Source organism: Pholcus phalangioides, unplaced genomic scaffold (assembly GCF_987345545.1).
Source record: "Pholcus phalangioides strain wild (caught in Gottingen) unplaced genomic scaffold, Ppha-v1.0 ptg000039l_1, whole genome shotgun sequence".
In the NCBI taxonomy this organism is placed as follows: Eukaryota; Metazoa; Arthropoda; class Arachnida; order Araneae; family Pholcidae; genus Pholcus; species Pholcus phalangioides.
Genome location: NW_028301625.1, coordinates 4,178,420 through 4,199,470, shown reverse-complemented (window position 1 = coordinate 4,199,470; position 21,051 = coordinate 4,178,420). Strand labels below are relative to the sequence as shown.

Here is a 21,051-nt window from a genome sequence, read left to right as displayed (position 1 = left end):
ACTACTAGAATTCTAGAATCAGATCAGGGCCATAGCCAGAATTTCTTTCGGAGAAGGACAACTGGTACTTCAATTAGACGATGAACCAAAGTGATAGAACAATGGACTTAACCAAGTTATCAGCGGGGGGCATAGCTATCTCCTATCGAAGCAAATTAATGGTAAACCATTGATCCTAGAGGCATATTTCAAATTAGAAAAAGTTTCCAAATAACGTGTAGACTTCAGATACGTCCAGGCGCTGCTGATCTAGGACGATGTGTTGAGAGGGACGATTTATTGTGTAGGTTCGTTGGATCGTCCCGTATTTTTTGGATCAGATGAATTTTTCCCCCATCTTATTCAGCTCTTGAGAGGGGCAATCGGAACCCTCTGTATCTGCACCTGGGCACGTCATCCATATTGCAAGGGGTTGTATACATAGGCAGCTGAACCTAGGGGTTGATGTTATTTGAGCCCCCTTCCCAATAAATTTTGTAAGGGGCTGAGCCCCCCCCCCCCGCCAATAATTTCTGAAAAAACAATGCAATACACTTTCCTCCTCCTGCGTACGCGCTTGAGTCCCGTATATACGGGACGACCAGCAACTTTCAGCCCCTCAATGTTTTTTTCACGTCGGCGTCTTTGGTTGTATAGTCATTAAAATAAAAAACTAACTTTTTATACAGACATCCTGTCCCCAAAAACCCATAAAAAAAACAAAAAACACAAGAACAACAACAATACCACGTTTCCAAGTGAAATATTCGCTGACAAAAACCAACATTTCTACCAAGTAGGTTAGATGCTATTATTGTCCTAATATTATACCAAGGCGACAGCAAACTTATTGTCATTTGTTCATGGTTATCTGACACTATTCTTTTTTTCTCCCCCCCTCCCCAATCATTTTGATTGCCGAAGGTGCTGTCGAAACTTCGAGTTTCAATTCCGAAACCATTGTAACATATCTATGCCTACGTGAAGATGTCTTCAATCACTGTTTTGTCAGTTCTGATACTGTACAGAATAGATAAATCGATTCAGTTAAAACCTTACAAGACCTTTGACATTCGCAAAGAATGGTAAATCTCCTGTATTGTATTCTATTCCGGTTGAGTTTTTCAAATTTATTGAGATTACTCCGTATCTAGATGAAGTTTTTAATAACATCTTTGAACAATCCTCTGCTCGAGAATTAAAGAACCAGTTGAATTATCCATTTCTTGAAAAGGGCTGCATTAAAAGCGCAGAAAATTATTTCTTATTGAGCTCTCTGTTCAGGGCTGAAATTTAGTCGTGCATCCTTCACCAAAGCGGTTGAAAATATCAACCACTTCGTAACCCATATTCTTCAACCGCTTTCTCGTTCACTTTCATTGGAGGACTTGGTGCTATTGACAAAAGCGGATTTGTGATTTTGTTGCCGATGAGCTACACAAATTTTGCCTCCTTCCTCTAAGGGCCCTTTCACACGGAGCGGATGCGGATGCGGACGCGGGTCCGCATACCCTTTCAAACGAGAACTGAAGATGCGGACGAATTGCCCGCATCTTTAGTTCGAAATTCGTGAATAAAAACTGTTTTTTCGCAATTTTTGTAATTATTTTTCTCCTTCATCCCTGATTCAGTGCCCATAGGCAGCCTAGTGGTTCTTCTTCTTATTCTTTGGTGGTTTTTATCATTGAGCCTAAAGATGCCTCCATTCCGATCCTCACAAGTAGTCGATGGGAGAAAATATCTTAAAATATTTTCAAAAAATTTTGAAAAAAAATCTGTCTTTTTGGAAAAATATGAAAGAAAATTCCCAAAACACATCCAATGCTCGAAAAATCCAATCCAAAAATATCCAAAACATTCGATGTTCCAAAAAAAAATTCAGCAAATATCAAAGAATTTGCAAGTATAAAGAAAAGGAGGGGTTGGGACTTTCAAAATGTCTGTGCTTAGAAATATTCGCATCACAATTCTGTCTCAGGCCGGGATTACACTATAAAAGTTTTGTAAAAGCTCTTTGATAAAACGTGAAAAATTCAACCATTAAAATCACCGGTTGCATTTGCTTGAATGCAACCGATGCGCCTATTGGTTGAATTTTTCAACTTTTATAAAAGATCTTTTACAAAACTTTATAGTATAATCCCGGCCTCAAGTACGGATTACACTATAAAAATTTTATAATAATTATTTTAAAAAAGCAACTAATAAATTTATCGGTTGCACTTGCAATTTATTAGTTGTTTTTTTCAAGTTTTATAAAATAACTTTCGTAAACCTTTTAGAGTGAAATCCCATCCTTAGATTAGTCACTTCTGAAATATAAAATTTCATTTTTTTAAGTTTACAGACTAAATATTGAGTAAAATATACTTGTAGGTATCGGGGAACCACCAAAACTATTCAAGCGCTAGGGTCTTCAAACGTCTTAATCCGGCCCTGAGTGAACACCGTACGTGGATAACGTTGTTTAATAAAAGTATTTGTTTTAAAGTTTAAAAAAATTAACAGATTAAAAATTTAAAAAAATAACAAATATTTAAAATAATATTTCAGATATTCATATTTCTAAATAATTTTAAAAATTTAAAAAGAAAAAAATTAAAATTTTTAAATTAAATTTAAAAGTGATTAAAGTATGTAGTCAATTAAATATTCGTAATGGCTCATAATTTTGGTCCCGTCAGTGGCCGTTGTTGGCAGGTTTTATTGTATAAAATTGTAAAGTATGGACAAAAGCCAGTTAAAGTTGCTATATCTCAATCTCAGAAGGAAACGAAGGGATACACGTATGTAGGTACATTATATTAATGAGCAGGGACCATCATATGGTGTTTTTAAGGGTATTTATGGCAAATAATTAAAAAAATTCCGTGAAAAATCACCTTCAAAAAGTAGCCAAAGATGCGGACGAATTCGCTCCGCATCCGCATCGTCTGAATAGCTCCGAATAAACCTATTGTCAAAACTTCTATGTGCGGATGCGGAGCCCGCACTTAGGTTTTCACACATGCGGACGACGTCCGGACCCGCATGAACATTTCCTAGGTGCGGAGATTTTTCGGCTCGTCTGAAAGGCGCAGTATATTCCAATTGTTAAAACTTCTTCCGGACCCGCATCCGCATCCGCTCCGTGTGAAAGGGCCCTAATAGGCTCTTCTTTCGATCACCCATTCTTGCTCCCTACGTATAATTGTCCATTTAAAACGGCTTGCTTTTTCCAGTTTTTCTATGAAGCTTACTTGAGTTTGCAATCATTATAGAAATAGAGGATGAAGATAATTTGCATATATTATAAATTATAATTATTTAATGATTATAATTATTTAGTTACTCATCACACACACACAAGCATATTTGTTATATTCATTCAATGTTTTTTTCATGAAACACATTTTAATTTTTACGGTGATTTGCAGTTCCTCATTTCTTCTATCCGTAATTTTTTACGGTAGCAGTCAGGGCCCAATTTCCACATAGGAAACATGGGCATTTGCCCAGGATCCAATGTTTTAAGTGGGCCCCAAATTTGTAATATAATAGTACATATTTACTCAAATTTTTATACATTTCATTTGGTAAAATTTTGGAAATATCAAAGAATTTTCCGTAAATCACATCATGCTAATTCCAATGTGCCCATTATTAGAAAACCCTATTACAGTGGAACCTCCCTTAATTGACACTCCCCGTTAGCGAACACTCTCGATAGCGGACAGTAAAATCAAGCACATTCTAATTTTTTCTTCCAAACTCTAATTTGTAAATTTTTGTTCATAAATCGAGAATTTATCATATTCAACGGTGATTATATTTATGATCCCAAGCTCGTATTGGTAAATATGATAAAATCTGTCAATTAATTACTTGATTAAGTGAACATAACTATTGTCCAAGATGCTGATTCCGAATGGTAATGTTGGTTTTGTTTGCACATGTTGATACGTGTAAAGAAAGCTAAAATTACAAGTCTGATAATGTTGTTATGAACTTTTTTATTTTATTCCAATTTAATTTAATTTTTATTGGAAAATAGGTGTAGAGCACGTATCATGTACGGGTAAAAATAATTAATTGGTTTAATGAAGAGAAGGGGGAGGTTATAAATTTTTCTATACTTTTTTATCGGGACTTTCCAACTTTATTTGGGAATTATGCATAATAACCGGTAAAAGTGGTATAAATGTAGTGAAATTTAATCAAACTTTCTTTATCTATATCATTGATGATTATGCATAAAAACCGGTGTATCATTTTTTTACACACAGTAACACATAGGAACCGCCGCTGTGGTGGTCGAGTGGTCACACTGACGGACTCGCATCGCGGGGACCCGGGTTCGAGCCCCACCGTCGCCACAGTGGTGGTCGGCTGAAGTTGGTTTTCTGTGGTTCCCAACTTCGAGGCGCAAATGCGAGCCGATCTCCCCGTTAAAAAGTCTCGCCACAGAGAGCAACAGACCTACAAACAGTACAAATATTCAGTCATGACACATCACTCACTTCACTTCTGAGATATAGATGGCAGCACTGAAAACTCATACACAACACTAGATACGCACTCAGACTGTTAGGTACACATACTTACACTTCCGGCACAACTCACTAGGTAGAAAATTGCCTATGGCGATAGACCTGAGTTGTGCCCGGTTAAAAAAAAAAAAAACACATAGGAACCGATTGCGACCGCAACTAAACGTCGTATAAATGTGTAAGTCGTATAAACGAGGTTCTACTATATATTTTACCTCTCCAATAGAGGACACTTCCCGTTAGAGGACAAAAGTTTTGGTCCCATGGGTGTCAGTAATAGACTTTACACGGTATGCACCTATTATAGTATTAACTCTACGACAAAAATATGTTTCAACGTGTCAGTCCTTTGTTAGATTCCTCAATATCACAGTTTTTTTTACCGTAGAATGATTTATGAAACAATGACAAGAAATATCAAGGAAACATTTTAATTTTCTAGATATTATGCTGAGGTTAACACGGAAGGAAAAATCATCTTGGCTCCGCCGGGACTCGAACCCAGTCCCTCTTGCATACCGGGCGTCTTGTATATGACAAGAAAGTTTGCATGTTTGATCAACATGAAACCCTGCAATGCAAAACTTTATGCATCTGATTTTGCAAACACTTTTTCAGATGAACAGCAAAAATTTTCATCCTTGGTTCAGGTTGGTGACACAATGCCACAAATGTTAAATAACACTAGAGGTTTAGAAGAGACGTTTTCAAATGTTGAGACACTATTGAATCATCATTGACAACATCACCAATATCAAACTGTTCTAGAGAAAGATAATTTTTCTTTTCAAAAAGGATAAAATCATCAGTTCGCTCAAGTCGTTTACAAGAAAAACTGTCATCTTTAGCTTTATTGTGTATTGAAGCTGAGATAACCCCAAAAATAGATTTTGATGACATTACCAATGATTTTACTCGCATGGAGAGAGTGCAAAAAAGCATTCAACTGTTGGTTGTAAGATATTTCATGGATAATTTTACATTACATTTCTCATTTGAAATAGTGCATATCTTGTTTTTGATGTGTTTACAAACAACATGTACCGTATTTGGATTTGCTGACATACCAAACCTCTTCGACCAAAGTCAAGGAGGGTGGGGCCATCAAGTCGAAGTAGAGCCTTGGTAGGAGTTCAATTTTTTAAAACACTTTTTTTTAATTCACTGACCCCTTTTTAGAATCAATTTCTACAGCTCAGCCCCCTTAGGCTTATTTTTATTTATTTACTAAATTTACTGACTTTATTAAATAAAGTGATTAAATTTAGTAATAAATAAATTTTATTTTTCTGGAGCTCTCAGGGCTCCACTGAGCACAGGTAGGGAATCGCTGTTTTAGAGATTTTTAAAGTAGTGTTTAGGAGTAGATCTGGAAGTCCCATCCCCCTAAATGTGAGAATTTGAATGATAAACTGTATGTGTAATTACGATTCGTAATTCACGAATTACGCGATTTAGTTTACTGTATTATCAGTTTGGTTCACCTCCACTTCCGGAAATAAATTTCTAGCTACGGCCCTGGGGTGGGGGAGATACAGAATTCACCCTTTAACCACTCCTTCAACATTACAGTTGCACCAAAATGCATGCTCATCCCGGCTGACCAAATACCTTATTGCGGCTTTGGGTATAACCTAATCATCTGAGACAAAATTCAAGCCTTCGGTCATGGTTGAAAATATATATATACTGTGTATGTTATATATATATATAAAATATGTGCGTGTTGATAGGTAAACCCCTTGGGGCGATAACCCTTTTCTATTGATCGAAATTCCGGCGGATGTTGATGGAAATTTAAAATAAGTACGTAAATACAGAGTATTTCGAAATTCTCGGCAACGTTTGTTTTGTTCGTGTCATATATCGAGCCATGAGTAAGTAACCTGGCAACCAAGTTAAAACCTTTAAAGGAAACAAAACTCTTAGTTCCTTAATGAGTTGCGCAGCAGCGAGAAGTCGTTCAGAAGACAGTCGATATTATCGTTGTTCAGTGTTTATGCGTTTATGAAGTTGGTGATAAAAGCGGCACAGTTACGGGTAAGTTATGAGTATTATAATCCTTATATATAATTATCGTTTAAATGATAAAATAGGGTTTTTTATTGTCGATAAAAAGAATGAATATACTGATAGATCCCGCTTCAATCTTTTATTCCCCTCTGTCTTAGAACAAAAAAACATTTCTTGGCTACAATGATCAAAGGAAATTTGTTTATTTTTTCACAGCTATTGTGCAATATCGTGTCGTATCTCAATATAAAACACTATATATATATATATATATATATATATATATATATATATATATATATATATATATATATATATATATATATATATATATATATATATATCTCTTTCTATCTCTAAATAGTAGCATCGGACTAATAGACTTCATGGAAAGAGAATCTAATTTCAATAGATTTGAACTGTTTGTGTGTTGCGAGAGTGCTTAACTACAGTGAGAAGTTTCACCCAGGTCTAGAACTGAGGGGCGGGGGAAACTGCCTCGTGTGGCAAACTTAAGGGGGTGGCGAATTTTAGGCGGGAACAAGACTTACATAATTATCGAATTTTAGAGTGGGGGGGGCGGCAAACGTGATGCCCCCCACTCAAAAAAGTCCTGATAATTGGTCCTGGTTCCACCTTCTCAATTCCATACACAGACCAGTTGTTCTCAAAGTGTGTTTCGTGCCGAGCCTCGAATGCGTATTTATAGGGGCCTGAATGGACTATAGACCTGAATGGCGTAAGAAATCAAGTTCGGATGGGCGGCAAAACCTTAAATTCGCCTCGCCAAGCCTGGGTTGTAGATGAGTACACATGCAGTGGTTTTAGGAAACAGAATTTATCCAATTTACACGATTGACATTGCCAAGGTGTCTCTCGTGATATGATCCCCAGAGCGAGGAGACTGAGTTGTCAACATTGACATAACAATACTAAACTGGAGATATCTACTACCTGTGGCAAAAAGTGTTCGATCATGTACAAAAACACTCTAGCAATGATACGTTTAAATCTAAAAAGAAAAAGAAAAAAAACAGAAAAAAATTGGTGAAAACAATCATTCTAAATACGGAATTGGCAATATTTATAAATTATCGATATAATGTACATCTTGTAGACTTCTAATATCACAGTACGCTTCACGATGTACAGTTTTCCTAATCGTGGCCTGTCACGCATGTTCACACGTTAAACGAAATGACAAAACAAACTTAAGTTGTTTTTCTTATCAATGAACTCATCATTAAGCTTTTCTTCTGTTCTTTTGCATACGAATTTACCATAGCCATCTCCAGTTTGCAATCTGATTCTCAACTCTTCATTGTAAAGTTAGTCGAGGCATCTTCTTCCAGTCATCCATTTCCCAGCTGACGTGTTTCTTTTTTTCCTACCATTGCAACCGAGATCTCACCTGCTGCCAGTTTCAATGAGGTTTAGGTGTTGATTTGCAGTACCTAAATCTCTCTTCTCGTAAAAGATTGCGTAAAGTATGGTTACAGACACGAATCTGGTACTTTGCCTCTTCCACATTCAATTATTTCGAGGTGGTGCGACGATCGGATCGTTCTTGGGGTATATACATGGTATATTTTCCCGACGTATTTCAACTATGTGTGCTAAGAGTTTTTTTATCACCTCTTATTGTAATTTCAGGTGTACAACGAGCCCAAGGTAAATCCTCTCAACACTACTAGTCTTATATTTTTCTAAAAAACAAGCTCACCCTACTTTGATCACAGTTAAACTTCTTTTTCAGGAATCCTGTCTTCCAATACGGAATTAGCAGCTTTTTAAAATCATCCGAATGATATTTTCTGGGACCCATCTCTCAGCGCTTCAGAAAAAGTTTAAAAAAAACCAATATTGCATTCATTTTTTATGCAAGGTGATTCTAAATTCATGGGGCAAATTTTAATTAGAGGTGATATAAGGCACCTAAACAAGTATTTTTGGTCAGAGAATGTGTGGTCCAATCACAATAGCAAAGGTGATAGAGGGTCCTTTTAGATAGAGTGCACAATGGAGCACTTCACCAGTAGCAAATATACTTTATAATAAATTTTTCCGACAGATTTGCAGTCATATGTGCTATCAACCATCAAATGGTACAGGGGTTGTAAAGTGGTAGTCCTCGTTGTTCACCGAGGATGAATGCTGTTTCAACATAATGAAATAGGTCAATTTTGTGAGTGAAATTCGAAATTACTCAAACACTACATTTACAAAATACAAATCAGAAACCACAACAGGCAAATTGCTAAACAAGGTGGCAAGGAAAAATAAAAGGAGAAATCCTGGGCGGAGATACGGGGGGGGGGGGGCATGGAGTGCATTGCCCCCCCCCCCAGCGTCAAAGGTCGAGTCGACTTATCTAATGTATATATGTATACATGAAATGACATCATCATCGTGCCCCCCCCCCAGCAATAATGACTTTGCCCCCCCCCCCCCCAGACTTCCAAGTCATGGAAGTCATCATCTCCGCCTATGGACCCATCTTATCATATTTCTTTTTGAAAGTGTCTATCGGAGGAGAATTCGTGACATCATAAGGTTAGCTATTCCAAGCATTTACAGCCCTGTTGGAGAAAACCTCCCTTCTACACAATAACCTAGAATTATCCCAAACTAATCGAAACTGGTGTCCCCGAGTCGAAGCATTTGGAAGACGGCGTAGCAGTATTTCATGATCTATTATATCGATCTCCGTGAAAATCGTAAATACTTCAATCGTATCTCCACGACTTCTACGTTGTTCCAAAGAAAGCATATCCAACGAATCAAGTCTTTGTTCATACCTTAAGCCTTGCATACCCACCAGCGCTCTAGTGGCTCTTCTTTGCATCTCTTCAACAAAGTCAATATCCTTCTGAAGATAGGGTCTCCAAAACCGTATGGCGTACTCCAGGCCAGAACGAACTAAGCCTCGAAAAAGCGGAAGGATGATTTTCTGGAAGAACACGAAGAGACCTTTTTAAGAATCAAACCGAGCATTTTATTTGATTTTTTTTTTTTGACCAACGCGGAACAATGCTCAAAAAACCTAAGCCGTTCCAAATTGGTGAGCCTAGTTGCATCCGGAAGTTTTCCCATTTAGCTCGTACGTGAATCGTGGGTTATTCGAAAAAAATGAACATCCATGCACTTTTCAGCACCGAAGCTCATGCTCCATTCATTTACCCATGCTACAATCCTATTTAAGTTTGCCTGAAGCAGCTTCCTATCGCTTTGATTCCCAACTACACCCATTAATTAACGTCATCCGCAAATTTGCTAACAATTCCCATCAATTGGGAATGAGCCAGCACCCTGATCGAGTTTATCGGTAAAAATTGAAAAGAGTATGGGTCCAAGGACACTTCCTTGGGGGGGAGGGGGGGGGGAACTCCGCTTGTGACGCCTATCCAGTCAAAGAACTCCCCATTCACCATGACCTGTTGTGACCTATCTCTTAACGACGATTCTATCTAGTTCAAAAAGTTCCCTTCAATTCCAATGTCATGTAAACGCTTCGAGAGTTTGAGGTATACAACATCTACATTTTAGCCTTTAACCAAAGCCTTAGTCACGTGATCATATAAGCAAAGGAGGTTAGTTACACATGACTTCTCCTTCCTGAATCCATGCTGATTATCCGATAATAAATTATTCTCGTCTATCCACTTCACCAATCGCCTTTTGATAATAATATAATTTCCAGTATTTTCGAGAGGGAGCTAGTTAAACTCACCGGGTGATAATTTGAGACCTTACTACCCCTTTCAAAGATAGGAACTGCGTTAGCGAGTTTTCAATCTCGTGGGAAGATATTCTCAGCCACACTACTCCGGTAGATCTGTGCAATTGGTAAAAACAGTTCATTGGCGCATTCCCTAAGGACTGTTGGATAAATGACCTGAGGACTTCCCCATCATCAACTTGAATTCCATTGAGTTCCTTACCAATCCATGGTTCACCGTTACTTGAAACATCACTGTCTTTGTTGAAAACTGACACGAAAAAATCGTTGGATACCTTACACATGTTTTTGTTGCCTTGGACTTGTTGGACTTGTTATAATTCAAGTCCCGTGTGCCAACAAGGGAACGCGTAGCTCTTCTCTGCACCCCTTCAACCAAGTCTATGTCCCTCTGTAGGCATGGTCTCCAAAACCTTACAACATACTCCAGTCCAGGACGAACAAAGCCTCGGAAAAAAAGTGGAAGAATGACTTTCGGAGAACGCGAAGAGACCTTTTTGAAAATGAAACCGAGCATTCTATTCACTTTTTTGACCGCCGCTGAACAATATTCAGAAAACCTAAGCCGCTCGTCAACGAGAATTCCCAAATCAGTGCGCCTAGTTGCATACGGGATAGTGACACCATTCATCTCGTAAGAGAACCGTGGGTAGTTCGAACCAAAATGAGCAACCATGCACTTATCAACACTAAACTTCATGCTCCATTCATTTCCCCATGTTCCAATCCTGTTCAAGTGGGCCTGGAGAAACTCCCTCTCCCTTTGATTCCCAACTACCTGACTACCCCCATTAGCTTCACGTCATCTGCGAATTTGCTAGCAATCCCATCGATACCCTGATCGACTTTATCGATAAAAAGTGAAAAAAGTATGGGGCCAGGACACTTCCTTCAGGAACTCCACTACTGACGCCTGTCCAATCAGAGAATTCCACGTTCACTATAACCCATTGTGATCTCTCAACCACGCTTCTATCCAATTCAGCAAGTTGCCCCCAACCCAATCTCCTGTAAACGCTTCAAGTGTTTATCATGTTGGACCCGAACGAATGATTTCTGGAAATCAAAGTAACAACATCTATATTTTTGCCCTTACGCAAAGCCTTAGTCATATGATCATAGAAGCAAAGGAGGTTAGTTACACATGACATCCCCTTTCTGAACCCATACTGATTATCCAACAATACATTATTCTCGTCTATCCGCTTTACCAACATTTGAGAGAGGGAGCTCGTCAAACTCACTGGACGATAATTGGACACAGCTTCTCTACTACCCTTTTTTAAATATCGGAACTACATTAGCAAGTTTCCAATCCCTTGAGGCGATACCCTCAGCAACACTACTCCTGTAAATCTGTGCGACTGGCCCCTAACAACTCATTAGCACATTGCCTGAGAACCCTAGGATAGATATCATCTGGTCCTGGTACTTTGCACTTGCACATTCTTTTTTTAGAAGATTTATAACCTCCACATCTTCCGATTGAATATCGTTGAGGATTTTATTACCCCATGCAACACCCGTACATTGAATATCGTTTTCTCTATTAAAAACTGACGCGAAAAAGTCATTGAAAGCACTACAGATGCCTACATTGCTCGCTACCCTAGACTCTCCTATCTCGAGTGTGCCAACTTTCATCTTACATCCATTATTAACGTACCTGAGACATGATAAATAAGAAGTGTTGATGCACTCGAAATATTTTGAACAATTACTTTCATTGTATGAACAAATTGTTCTTCGTTTTACTAACAACTACGAGTATCAGAGAATCAATAACATAACTTTCAATTTTTTTTACGGTTAATGTGCGCACACACACACATAATTTTTTTAATGTAAAAACAGGAAAAAAAAGGTTTTGCTTTGAGAAAAAAGCCGAAGCCCAAGCCAAAGTTTCTTTCAAAAATTTTCCTTCTTTTTGAGTAAGTTTTTCCCCACAAATTAGAATACAACTTCAAAATTAATGTGCTGCCATCTATAGGTAAACATATCTAGCTAAGTATTTAGCTTTAGCAAAGCATTGCACAAAATTAAAGAAAAAATTAATAATTTTTTTTTGTTTGATATAAAAACTCTCAAAATTTCCCACAATCGCTAAAAAATTTCCCCCATGGACCAATTTTTCCCACGACTTACCATGACTGATTCAGATGAATAATCTATTGACGGCCACACACCAGTGTCGTTGAAGGGCTACTATTGTTATGCTCTAAAAACTCAATGACATTGCTGATTGGTTGAAAAACCTGAATTTCAGGATTCTTTACCGATCAGCAACAACGTTTCATTTTTAGTGCATAAAAATCCTCCGGAGACTCCCTTACATAATTCATGATTCAGATGCTGTTCCTAGAATAGTTTGGTGTGGATATTTCCCCATATAAAAGAACCACTTCAACACCTAAATAGGCTTACAAATCAATATCTCTAGTTCACCGCGACGCTCCTGGGAGCCGCGACGCACACTCTGAGAAACACTGCTTAAATAAACGCTGTAAACATTCACTGCGCTTGCGTATGGTTTTCAAAAAGATTTCTAAGATTATCAGTTGGTGCGCATATTTCTGGTGTTTGGCGGAAGTTTGACCCTAATGGCCGTAGATGGCCAAGGTTGAGGGGGGGGGGGATACTTTTTGGAAGTTTTTGTGAATTATGGGGAATAATAAGATAGAGCTATCTTTACAAAGGAGGGAACCGAAAAAACCAGCCTGAAGCGGAATCAGAATAGCAGGGGAAAAATTTACTTTTATCGAAAATTATTAAATATGTAAAAGATGCCTTAAAATTTTGAAAATATTTGCAAAAGATGCCTTAAAATTTTGAAAATATGCAAAAGATGCCTTAAAATTTTGAAAATATGCAAAAGATGCCTTAAAATTTTTTAAAATATGCAAAAGATGCCTTAAAATTTTGAAAATATGCTCTATCACGTAAAAATAGCAAAATATGCAAAGAAATCCGAGCCCTACTAATTAGCATCCCTATATTCGGAGGGTTATATAACATACTCCGACAATAATTTATTAATTTAAGCTTTTAACTTAAACCATTTATATTTCCAAGTTCCACCCATGTAGTTTCAATAACACTATTCTGTACGTTACACTCTCTAGCATGTGAGCATGATTTAACATATATCAATATATATACCTCCCTCCTTCCTACCTGCCCTATTTCTGAAAAAAAAGTGTCATTGCCAGATATATGTAAGAAAGATTCATCCCCATCCTCCACAGCAATCATAGTGTTTCCAAGAAGTCTTTTTTTATTTACCAAACTTCTAGCATTTATTAAAACATATTTTAATTTGCTCCATGATGTGTTATTAATCGAGAAGCCACCCAAGTCAGTATTGCATAATTTCTCAGTTATATATATATTTATCATTTTATCATTCCCTTTTAACTTGTCTGGGAGTAAAAAACCTAACTTACCTAAGCCTATCATAAACCTCCCAGACTCTTCACCGCCTATTCAAGTGAACCCCATCCCAGCAAAAAATACTTTTCTCCAATGGGTTGAATACGACGAACCCATCACATGGCACCCGTCTCCCACGATCCCCCCCCCTCATTTATTTTCTGTGGGTCCATAGTTCACTATCGAAAAATTAAAGCATTTTTTTAGTGAATCAATAATTCATTTTATCAAATAATTTCATTAAATACATTAGAATCCCGCTAATCGGAAAAACCCGCTTTATCCGAACGTCTCTTAGCAGGGCCCAGCTTCGCGAGCAGTTATTATTGTCATCTTGATGCACCTGAACCGCATATGACTAAATCAGGAAAAAAAAAAATGAAAGCATATTTTTAGTGAATCAACAAATAATCGCAAAGACGGAAGGGAGGGAATGAAAATTTTATGGGATTGAGAGGGAATCGAACACACAACCTTCGGCACGTGTGTCCAGTACTCTAAGCACTACACCTAATGCGGATGTCGGGTTCAAGTACAAGTAAGTATATCTATTGTTAAACGTTTCCAGCAAAAATTTTTCACTGGTTCACTCATTTCGACCAATTACGATGAGCTAAATTTCTATATATATAATGTAGCTAGGAATGTAGGTTTGTTTATAAGCCTCCTGGGCATTGTGTATGCGATTCCTATTGTTCGGGGACCTCATCGAAAAAATTATAGTCATTAATGAAGCACCAATGTGTTTTATTACAGCCACCTCAGTCTTTCATATTCGACCACACATTCTATGACCAAAAATGCTTGGTTAGGTGTGTACCAGGGGTAGCTTCAGCCACCCCAAATGACGATCCTGGTGGATAGCTGGAAAGGATTCACCCAGGGAACTCTAACTCACCAGGGAACCCAGGCAATAAACTTGATTTTTCATTACCAACACCAACTACAGCAGAAAGCTGGTGTTGCCACCACCAGCATCATCGTCATCATCATCATCATCTTGTTCCTCTCCTGGTGCAATAAAATGCACCTGACCATATGTCGCGTCGCGCTTTTATAAAAACTGGCTTGTTTTTTTGTTCAGAGTTATTTCACTACTCATGCAATCATGCTAGATACCTTTTTCCACATTACAGCTCTCATTGATGAGCCATTATATTTTCCTCCCCTCTTTTCTGGGGTTGAAGTTTTTGATTAATCTCCAATCTCCAACATAAAGTAGAACCTTGTTGACGTCAAATACCTACTCCAAGAAGCTCTTTTGGCAGAAACTAGAGAAGTGAAAGGGTGGTTCTGGTGCTCTAGGCCCTGGACTAGAGAGAACTCGAATTCTATTTTTGTCTTTATTTGACCGCTCCTGGGGGCACAAAAATCCACACTTGCCCCTTGTGGGGCTCAACGAGAGGCGAAGATGCGGGGGCTTCAGAGGAGTCCATTCTGGTTTCTCATATTACTGCCCTGTCTGTTGCCTCAAGTTTTTTCAACATCATCAAAGGTATGGCTCAAAAGAGTGACAGCACTGGTGTATTGTTAATACGTCGGAACGAAAGCTTAGGCTGCCGTCTCTTACAGCGTGTCACCCGGGTGCACTACACCCCTTGCACTCTTGTTTAAGGCGCCCCTGGCATGTTCTATCACTCCTTAAAGTTTTCCCATGAATTCTGAATCACACTGAATATATATTGTCTAGTTCCCTGCAACTGCGCAAACATAATTTCATTTACATATTAAGAGCCACGATATATTTTTTAAAAACAACACGATAAAGCACTTATTTCCCTGGTGTTACCAATTCATAAACTGATTTTCTAGTTCAAACTTATGAAATTTTTTCATTTATTTCGTATTCAGAATGATTGTTTTCACAAAAAATTTTAATCGAGAGGAAAAAATATTTTTTTGCTTTTTAATTTGCCTACATTGCTACACACACACATGGTCATACAATACCATATGTACATACTTTTGTGCATGATCGAACACTTTTGCCGCTGGTTAGTAGTGTAATGCTACTCTAGTGTTGTACTCAGTGCTGTCTTAAGAGCATCATGGGCCCCCGGGCCAAGTGGTTTTTCTGAGGCCCTACCTTGTAAATTCTAAAAAAATTCAACCTGATTTCAATTTTGTGAGGTCCCTCGTCTCTTGAGACCCCCGGGCCGTGCCCGAGTGGGCCCATGCGTTAAGACGGCGCTGGTTGTACTGGACTTGGACGATATAACAAGAACAGTAACATTTTCCCCACTTGGTTTTTCTTTTGCTAATATTCTTAGAAATTCATTAAGCTTATACAGCACTGATTAGATTCCAATCCAATTATATTCCAATATATTAGAATGGGTTAGCATTTTACTCTTGTGGTGCTTCCTGAAGCAGATTTACGGTTTTGCCGTCCTTTTCCTATTCTAGGCCAATTTTCTTGACCACCCATTTGGTATCACTTGACCACCCCATGGTATAACCCGCTTAGCCCTGACTCTTGTAAATACGCTTGCATGTTTAAGTCCCTCCTCTGGTCACTCACACTCTTGCGTACTCTTTTGGTCATTCCCCCATGCTTACACATTCTTAGGTCACTCTTTTGGTCATTCCCCCATGCTTACACATTCTTAGGTCACTCTTTTGGTCATTCCCCCATGCTTACACATTCTTAGGTCACTCTTTTGGTCATTCCCCATGTTTACACATTCTTAGGTCACTCTTTTGGTCATTCACATGCTGGTGTAGCGTGGTGAAGAAAACTGGTTGTGTGAAATGGATTGTACTTTAAAAATATTGTCTCGATGAAACAAATCGATTTGTGTTTGTTCAATATTAACTAAATCTGAAAATTTTCGAACGAAATTTTTCCACAAACGAAAACCGTACCACTTGATTTTCTCACAAATACATTTGAAACAAACTTTTTACAAATCTATATTTGCTTTGAACAGATTTTAGTGTGCGATGTTTCATTTTTTTACTGCTACGCCAGTATTCAACGGCTGCTCTTTTAGTTTCAAAATGGGGATATACTCTGGACTTCCTCATTTAATTCTTCACGTACATGCATTTCATCATTTTCATCTATAATGTCAAAATCATAATTCTCAAATTCACTTTCGTCAACCGATAACTCGAAATCCAGAGTGTCTTCTACTTCATCACTGAACATTTCGCAAATAGATTCAAGGTTCTTTCAAAATCTCCATTATTTTATTTTTTTAAATTTATTTCGGCTTCTGTAAAATCTGTCAGCTCCATTTCTTGAACAGAGAATTCGTTGTACAGCATCCACAGCACGCAACACATTAATATATGGTGGCATTTTCTATTTGAAAGCCACAGCTGGTTTAATAAAATAGATTTAAAAACATCGAGTATACAACAATGCAATTTTCATTCGAAACTTTTCAGCATTAAACAAAACAACAACAAAAACTTATTGCAACTCGCTAATTTGTTTCACTTATGTAAAATAAAAGTGTAGGAAATGTACGATTAGACTAAAAATATATATATATATATCAAACTCAATTTCAAACATTTTTGAATGCTAAATACCAAAAAATAACTTAACAACAGATTTAACCTCATTTGGAGGAGGGCGCGGTAGCCCAGGTCGATAAGATACTCGCCTAAAGTACCAAAGACACAGAGGTACAACAAAAACAGTGACATGACCACAGAAAAAGATAGCCACCTCAGGGAGGCCCACATCGAGGGGTTAGCGCACAAAACTCTCAATGAGTATAATAAAAAGACTGCCGTGTTCGGAATTGGCAATAGACTGTAGGTCAAGGTCTAATTATCCCTCGTGTGCAGCGTCGTGTGACAAAAATGATCAAATGATCATTCGGGGGAAACTCGGACAGTTCATTTAAGAATTTGGCGCTTTTCTCTGAATCCTCGCTAAGTAGGATGTGCGTTAAAAATGTCAATTTGTATTCATTTTTTACCGCTTTTCTATTGCAATTCCGCCTGTAAAATTTTCGTCGAATTCTATGAGTTTAGCTTAGGAACGTTTCCTTGTAAGAAATTAAGGCTACTACTTGAAGCAGTTTAATACTTGTATGCTGAACATATTTTGTTAAAACCTGGAATTTCTTCATTTGGATTTTGTGTTGCTTTTTTTAATCGATTATTTTAGGTTAGTCACTGATTTTGAAACTACTTTTGACCATACTGTTACTTGTTTTCCTTCAAACTCCTCCCAAATGCAACTGATACTTCCAAGAATACGAACTACTGTTCATAGTGGAGACAATAAATTTTGGTCTTGCCTTCTGAAACTCCCATCAAACTCAATTTGATGATATGATCACAATGTTTCGTTGAATGGACTTGTATTTCCCAATGCCGAAAAATTTGATCAAAATATTGTTTCAAATTATTTTAAATATGACCATTTATATCGAAAATGTTACAAATTTATACAGTTATTTAGGGGGGGACATTTGATTGGTTTCGTTAAATAAATCAAGTCAAATTATTAACTTTTTACTCAAATTTTAATCGAACTTTAATCGGACTGATCAAGCCGATTAATTCAACTAAAATTTTTAACTGTGATCAACAATTGATCGATTAACCAACCCGATTAATCGGACCAGCCCTAATTTTTAGGGGAAGGAACAGTCTTTTTTTACAGGACAGAATTTCAGTCACCACGCAAGTTAAGTTTTACGAAGTCATAGAAAAGTACTATAGTGAGAGAGAAGGTAAAAAATGTGTTTTCTCCTAAATTTTGGTCCATATAGGGTGATAGCTAGAAAATTCTTTCAAAAGGGATTAACAAAGTGACAGAGCAACAGACTTGACCATGTTATTCCATAAAAATAAGTCATTTCCTAAAATTTCGGGTGAGGAACGGGTCCCCCTAGTTCCCCATGCTACGGCGTGGGTCCAAATCAACCAATATTTATATGTATTTGTATGCTAAATCATACCCCGACTTATGCGGTTATCGTCGGTCCTACCTATCACGTAACTTCGGGGGGGGGGGGGTATTACCAAAGCCTCCTGTACTACAGTTGCCCCTCCCCCCTCCGTATTCGCTTACGTTCTGGGGGTGACCGCGAGTACGAGAAATTCGTGAATACGGGAAATCCGCGAATACGGGAAATCCGCGAATAACGGAAACCGTAGGTTATGTTTTGTATATTTCTTTTATTGAACATCATGAGAAAAGCAGTTTGACGCAGAGGTAGAAGGAAATGTGAAAGAGGATGCAGCGATTGTTAGCGATGTTTTCTGAAAGAACATTGTGATTTCTGTTTGCCGTTTCTTCTTCTTCATATCATCAAGTAAGTTGACAAGGCTTCCTCTATCAATTTTTCTACATGTTAAGAACGTACCATAGAGGGATCTACGTCATGAAAATAATCTATTGCTGATTTGAACTTGCGAAGCCCTTCCGCTATGTAACTCATGGTGAACTTGTCTTCTACTTTTTTTATCTTCATCTGGTACCGCTTCAGTTTCAGGAGCAGTCAGTTGCATTGATTCCTTCTCGTTCAATGCCTCTGAATTGCTATTAATTAGCTGCTCGACTTCTTCTATATCCATATCATTGAACCCTTCTCCACCCACCTGTTTCACTAACGTGACGATGCCTTTTATAATTTCTTCAGTTGGCTCTGTATAAATAGTTGTGTCCTGGAGCGCATTATGGCCAAAGGTTAATCTAACCCGAGTTGACTGTTTCTCTCTTAAGAGCTGCCACGGATCTAGTGATGACAGTATTGGCATTAGCGATAGTGCCATACCTTCCATACCTTCCAGACATTTTCTTCATTTGCATCTTCTTCTATTGCATGCACAATCATCTACATTGAGTGACGTGTATACTATTCAAGGGTCACTATATGCTGTATAGTGAGGCTTGAATGCTCGCATTACCCCCGATCAAGGGGCTGAATGATAGATGTTGTATTAGGAGGCCATACCATCAGCCTTGAACTCATTGACATCTGGGCGTCCAGGAGCATTATCCAGTATCAAAAGAACTTTGAATGGCATGTCTTCATTCTCAAGGTACCTTCTGATATCCGGAATGAAACACCGTTTAAACCAATCCAGGAAAAGTGTTTTCGTAGTCCAAGCCTTTTTATTATTTATCCAAAATACTGGGAGCTTTTCCTTATCCCTTCCCTTCAATGATCGCGGATTCGCAGATTTGAAAATGACGGTGGGCTTTATCATGTGCCCATACGCATTTGCACAAAACAACATGGTAAGTCTATCTTTACTTGCCTTAAAACCAGGGGCTCGCTTTTCTTCTTGGGTGATAAATGTTTTTTGCGGCATTTTCTTCCAAAATAGTGCAGCTTCGTCAGCGCTGAACATCTGCTGAAGTGCCCTTCTTTTCAATAATTTTCTGCAGTCTTTGGAAATTTTTTATCTGCCTCCTGGTCGGCAGAGGCTTGATCACCTGTGATTTTTACATTGCGTAATCCGAATCGTTTCTTAAACCTGTGAAACCAGCCTTTACTTGCATAAAATTCTTATGAAATAGACATTTCACCAGTCCTTTCCTTTATTGAAGAGTAAAAATTTGTTTTTCGCCTTTTCCTTATAATACAACGTATTACAATCAATTGGAATCCTTTTCTTTGTAGCAGTCTTGTACCCACAAAAAAACCCAGCATTTTCTGTACGAGAAACACGTGGATCCCGTATACGATGCAAAGTTTTCGCTGCCACGGGTGCAGCTACAGCCACAGCTGATCGAATTTCAGATTCCTTTTTCTTGATATATTCGTATGATACACCGTAGCTTCGTTGATTCTGTAATAGCTGGCCACAGCAGCAATTGACTTACTTTCGCCAAGCATAGTTAATATATCCAATTTTCCTTGTATAGTTTCACTTTTTTTTGGTCTTTTCGAAGCATTATCAGTAGCGCTAGAAAAATGAGCCATCCTCAACACGCACAGCTCAAATTTTGTAAACAAAGCATGTGAATGACGATATATATATTGCTGAGTATTTCCAAAAAAAATTTTCCAATTAAGAAAAAAACTGCGAATATAGAAACCGCAAATACGGGGGTCGACTGTATAGTCTATCTAGGAGAGGCTTTGGTATTACTTTATCGTGGGTGGGTCCTTACAAGGGTGGGGCTGGCAGGGCCGCAGCCCTGGGACGATCCTCAAAACTTTTTGTTTTTCACGATGTAAATTCACAGTAGAGAGGCCCGTGGAAAGTCTGGCCAGGGGGCTCGCCAAAAATCCCAGCCTAAGGACCTTGTTCTAGGATATGGGGCCACTTATGACCCAACCCACACGGATAAAGGTCTAATATCTCGGAAGGGACAGAGCCCGGGCCGTGTCTGGTCTGATAGGATGTGGAGGGCCATTTACTCTACTCAGTGCCGTCTTAAGG

General features: G+C 38.2%; 1 long non-coding RNA gene across 1 annotated transcript in view; it reads left to right on the top strand.

Annotated features, from left to right (window-relative positions):
- The first annotated feature begins 6,452 nt into the window (after positions 1-6,452).
- Positions 6,453-21,051, top strand: part of LOC149065472 (uncharacterized) — a 35,380-nt gene continuing 20,781 nt past the window's right edge. The window contains exon 1 of the long non-coding RNA XR_016195626.1: positions 6,453-6,548. This is a non-coding gene — a long non-coding RNA (uncharacterized LOC149065472). The remainder of the gene's footprint in view (positions 6,549-21,051) is intronic.